Source organism: Gymnoscopelus braueri (assembly GCF_963280865.1).
Source record: "Gymnoscopelus braueri genome assembly, chromosome: 8".
In the NCBI taxonomy this organism is placed as follows: Eukaryota; Metazoa; Chordata; class Actinopteri; order Myctophiformes; family Myctophidae; genus Gymnoscopelus; species Gymnoscopelus braueri.
In genome coordinates, this window is record NC_137609.1 from 11,137,673 (window position 1) to 11,143,959 (window position 6,287).

The window sequence follows — 6,287 nt, forward strand, 5'->3', positions numbered from 1 at the left end:
CATTAAGCTACTAATATAGACTGACATGTTTGGAACTGTAACAGCTGAAATAAATAATACATTACAGTATTCCGATATTAACCTGCGGGGCGCATTAAGTGAAGGTGGGGGCCGCATGTGGCTCCCGGGCCACCAGTTGCCCATGTATGAGTGCTATAGCAAGATACATTAGAAGCTGCTGGCAACACTGACTTAGATTTCTTTCCTCAACTAAATGTGTACAATTGTCATTGTCATTATCTGTCTAAAAGTTGAAACATGAGCGAGTAGATGACATTATTCCTTTCAAATGGTACATCTCGGCTTTCAAGGTTCATAGAAGTGCATTTGAGTCCTTGAATTGAAATTCCTTGTTTTTAAGGTCATGAGTGAGTGTGCTTCAGTTTGGGGGCACAGAAGCAGGGGTTTTAAGCAGTAGGCCTTCATTCAGTAATGTGAATGTGCTTTGTTAAAAAGTGTATCAGGCCAGGTCAGATTTTGTCGGCAACATTATGCCATAATCACATCAATACTCAGCACTCCATGAAGTTCTGGAAAACCTTTAATTGTTTCGGCCTGGCGAGAGAGTATGTTTTACCCCCTGTCCGTCCGTCCGTGTGTCCGTCCGTGTGTCCGTCCGTGTGTCCATCTGTCTGACAATTGTAAAATTACTTGAAGTTGGGGGCCACAAGACAAAAAAAAAAAAGTTCATGGTTTAACCGGAAACCGTTAAGAAATGTGTAACATAATAAGGTGTTCATTTATTATGTTATTGTTTTATTTATTTTGTGGTGCAAAGTACTTCCACCCTAAAGTGACACCTGGAGGTGGCCGTCCAGCCGCCAAGTAACAAAGCTGCAACTGCTCCATGACTGCTGCCCAATTCTGCCTGGCAAGTTATATATAGATAAATAAACTGAGGTTTATAAAGAACTTGAAAGCCATACTTGAGTAAGAGAACAGATATCTTTACTTTAAATATATTTTTACTATAGTAAAAGTTAATATCACCCTTAAGAAAATCACTTGGGTCAAAGTGTTAAATCATCTCACACTAAATGTACTTAAGAAAAGTATCTGGTGTTAAGTATCAAAAGAAAAAGTACAATAATTTAAAGGTTCTATGACATTCATTTTAACTTTTTTTATTTTTTATGTTTTTTGGAACATAAACATCTTGAGTCCCAAGACTCAAGACCCAAAAGAGTCTTGAGTCAAGACCCTGACTCAAGACCCAAAAGAGTCTTGAGTCAAGACCCTGACTCAAGACCCAAAAGAGTCTTGAGTCAAGACCCTGACTCAAGACCCAAAAGAGAAATTTGATGTCTCCCCGGAATCATACGAGGAAGTAAAATGTATAATAAGAAAGAAAGGAAACACGGCCGCAATAAATGGATCCAGGGATAAAGCGTGGCTGGGATTTATGGCTTGACAGGCAGGCTCTCTAACCATTCAGCTATGGCCACATCATTGGTAGTGATTCTAAGGCAGTTGTACTCTGTAACAGTAAAGGGTTTCAGGGGAAACCAGCAAAATGAGGAATAATATAATAAAAGACTGTCTTGCTAATAAAGCATCATGTCTCTCATTTTGGCTCTTTTATTGCTACTTTTAACGTTTTAATGGATCCTATGTAAAAGATGCCAAGCATCCTGTGCTGTGATTCGATCCCATGACCTTGTGATCTGAAGTCAAGAGCTCTTCCAACAGAGCTAACCAAGCACACTGACCTTTGTACATTGACATTACATGAACGTGATGGTTCATTCCACCAAATTAATTAAAGGCATTTGGCTCATGCACTTTACAACTGGGCTTATTGTCAGCAACAGCCAAGAACACAGGAGTCTATCCCTATTACAGCACTAGACCCCAGGGAGACAGACACATGCTGATTTGCCATTTCCAGGATTTGATTTACAGGATTTGAGTCTTGAGTCCCAAGACTCAAGACCCAAAGGAGTCTTGAGTCGAACAAGAGGCTCCCGCGGAGACATCAAATTTATCTTTTGGGCCTTGAGTCCCAAGACTCAAGGCCCAAAAGAGAAATTTGATGTCTCCGCGGGAGCCTCTTGTTCGACTCAAGACCCAAAAGAGAAATTTGATGTCTCCGCGGGAGCCTCTTGTTCGACTCAAGACCCAAAAGAGAAATTTGATGTCTCCCCGGAATCATACGAGGAAGTAAAATGTATAATAAGCAAGAAAGGAAACGTGGCCGCAATAAATGGATCCAGGGAGAAAGCGTGGCAAAGTATTGCCGACAAATTAAATGCACAAGTCGTCCAAAAATATATACAATTTATATGCAAGTTCATAAATATATAATTCAGTTAGGCTTAAACATGAGGAATGTATAGTGAATATTGGAATTATCGCCTACTAATCTACAATGCGATAGCCTATTATATTCGCCATGCATCCAACCAATATGTCTGAGTCTATGCTCAGGAATGTGTCAAAAACAAAAAAAATCTCCATGAATTCAAGGCTTCATGGAGTGTGTAATTGATAGAAAATAAGTATTTATTGGGTGAGTTATTCTTTTAAGTGTCTTGTTCAGGGACACTATGACACATTGCTGAGGCCTGGGATCGTACCTGGGATTTATGCCTTGCCAGGCAGGCTCTCTAACCATTCAGCTATGGCCACATCATCAGCAGTGATTCTAAGGCAGTTGTACTCGGTAACAGTAAAGGGGTTTCAGGGGAAACCAGCAAAATGAGGAATAATATAATAAAAGACTGTCTTGCTAATAAAGCATCATGTCTCTCATTTTGGCTCTTTTATTGCTACTTTTAACGTTTTAATGGATCCTATGTAAGTAAAGCCTGATAAAAGTGTCAAACTCCCAAAATCCACCAGAATACTGGAAATTACATCTACTCTGTTAAAGATGTCCTGGGGGGGACCCAGGTCAAGAGCCCCCCCCCGGAAAATAATCTCCTGTTATGGACGGTCTGAGGTTGGCAGGTATGGCACACATACAACAACGCCGTGTATACGCCGTCCAACGACGTCCGAGTCAGACGTGAGTCGACGTTGTTTCAACGTATTTTTGGCAAAATAGCTGCTGACTGAGGTCTGACTCGTTGTATGGACGGCGTATGCACGGCGTATGGGCGTTGTATTGTGTGCCCAGTGGGTAAAGAGATGTCTGTTGAAAAGACACGTCTTTTACAACGTTGATATGTTGTAAATACTGAATACTGGAAATTACATCTACTCTGTTAAACATGTCCTGGGGGGGGGACCCCCAGCGTGGTCAAGAGCCCCCCCCCCTCCAGGACACTGACACCAGGACACTGACACCAGGACACTAATCTCTCAAGAACAGCTTCTGCACTGCGTTGGAATCTGTCGGGGAGGTTCGTCATAACGAGTGCGCATTCAGATCAGGAAGCAGGCCGCGCTTTACCCAATCACATGTAGTGGGCGGGATTCACATGTCCGTCGATCTTTCACCCTCGAAACAAACCGAAACTAATTTAACAATAGCGTCCGCGGAGCAGACAAAACCACGGAAATATATTCACATTTTAACTTACTCTTTCATCATAGAAACAAGTGGGCTTATAACCAAAACGATCCATGTTCTCTGGGAGAAGTGGTGTTAGTGTTCCGTGTAGAAATATTGTTAGTGGGAATGAAAACATAGTCGCACCAAGCGGAAGTGATGCGCTGAAGGCGCATCACAAACACCGGTTTCCTTGTGCTCTGGTGTTACGTTATCGTCCGCCCAGAGCCAACAGACATAGAACAAACAGCAGAGGGCGCTGTTTTTCATTTTCAGTTGGCGATGGGTTCCCAGATTGCCAGGACACTGACACCAGGACACTGACACCAGGACACTGACACCAGGATACTGACACCAGGACACTGACACCAGGATACTGACACCAGGACACTGACACCAGGACACTGACACCAGGATACTGACACCAGGATACTGACACCAGGACACTGACACCAGGATACTGACACCAGGACACTGACACCAGGACACTGACACCAGGATACTGACACCAGGACACTGACACCAGGACACTGACACCAGGATACTGACACCAGGACACTGACACCAGGATACTGACACCAGGACACTGACACCAGGACACTGACACCAGGACACTGTCACCAGGACACTGTCACCAGGACACTGACACCAGGACACTGTCACCAGGACACTGACACCAGGACACTGACACCAGGACACTGACACCAGGACACTGTCACCAGGACACTGACACCAGGATACTGACACCAGGACACTGACACCAGGATACTGACACCAGGACACTGACACCAGGATACTGACACCAGGACACTGACACCAGGACACTGTCACCAGGACACTGACACCAGGACACTGTCACCAGGACACTGACACCAGGACACTGTCACCAGGACACTGACACCAGGATACTGACACCAGGACACTGTCACCAGGATACTGTCACCAGGACACTGTCACCAGGACACTGACACCAGGACACTGACACCAGGATACTGTCACCAGGACACTGACACCAGGACACTGACACCAGGATACTGACACCAGGACACTGACACCAGGACACTGACACCAGGACACTGACACCAGGACACTGTCACCAGGACACTGACACCAGGACACTGACACCAGGACACTGACACCAGGACACTGTCACCAGGACACTGACACCAGGACACTGTCACCAGGACACTGTCACCAGGATACTGTCACCAGGACACTGTCACCAGGACACTGACACCAGGATACTGTCACCAGGACACTGACACCAGGACACTGTCACCAGGAAACTGACACCAGGACACTGACACCAGGACACTGACACCAGGACACTGACACCAGGAAACTGACACCAGGACACTGACCTGGATACTGACACCAGGACACTGACACCAGGATACTGACACCAGGACACTGTCACCAGGACACTGACACCAGGAAACTGACACCAGGACACTGACCTGGATACTGACACCAGGACACTGACACCAGGATACTGACACCAGGACACTGACACCAGGAAACTGACACCAGGACACTGACACCAGGACACTGACACCAGGACACTGACACCAGGAAACTGACACCAGGACACTGTCACCAGGACACTGACACCAGGAAACTGACACCAGGACACTGACCTGGATACTGTCACCAGGACACTGACACCAGGACACTGTCACCAGGACACTGACACCAGGAAACTGACACCAGGACACTGTCACCAGGACACTGACACCAGGAAACTGACACCAGGACACTGTCACCAGGACACTGACACCAGGAAACTGACACCAGGACACTGACACCAGGACACTGACCTGGATACTGTCACCAGGACACTGTCACCAGGACACTGACACCAGGACACTGACACCAGGATACTGACACCAGGATACTGACACCAGGATACTGACACCAGGACACTGACCTGGATACTGTCCAGGACACTGACACCAGGATACTGACACCAGGACACTGACCTGGATACTGTCCAGGACACTGACACCAGGACACTGTCACCAGGAAACTGACACCAGGACACTGTCACCAGGACACTGACACCAGGACACTGTCACCAGGACACTGTCACCAGGACACTGTCACCAGGACACTGTCACCAGGACACTGACACCAGGACACTGACACCAGGACACTGACACCAGGACACTGTCACCAGGACACTGACACCAGGACACTGACACCAGGACACTGACACCAGGACACTGACACATAGCATCACAAATAAGCAAATATTAGGCTTGTCTGACCATTTATGGGTTATGCAGTAATGTGATCACAAAAGTAAACTTCAATGCCTAAGGCCATTTCCACAGACTTCATTCACAAGTTGAGGCAAGGTGATATGAAGTCTGTTTCAAGACCCGCCCTACTCTGTCTCTCATTTGTGGTTGAATTTGTTCTGAGGGTGGGTAAGCCAATCAGGGGCGGAGTACAAGTGACATCACACATTGTATTTTTTTTTTTTATTACGCCTATTCCACAGTATAAACCGATGTAAACGTTTACAATGTGTCAATTTGAGAATAAAATGCCATGTATTTTATGTATTTAAAATACAGAAAATACAAGATCTGAAAGTATCTTGATATAAGTTACATCAAATGTTTTACGTCTCAGCCAAATACAAATGACAAAATACAAAAAAGTATTTGAAATACATATTTCAAATACATAAAATACTGCCCATCTCTGGCTACACTATGTCATCTAATGTGTCTAAAAAATAAGCTTTCTACACAATATCCAAAAAAAATAAAATAAATCCCATGCTATA

General features: G+C 45.3%; 1 long non-coding RNA gene across 1 annotated transcript in view; it reads right to left on the bottom strand.

The window, feature by feature from the left end:
* The window catches only part of LOC308090621, a 306,248-nt gene that overhangs the window by 79,201 nt on the left and 220,760 nt on the right, over window positions 1–6,287 (bottom strand). The gene's annotated exons all lie outside the window — the stretch shown is intronic.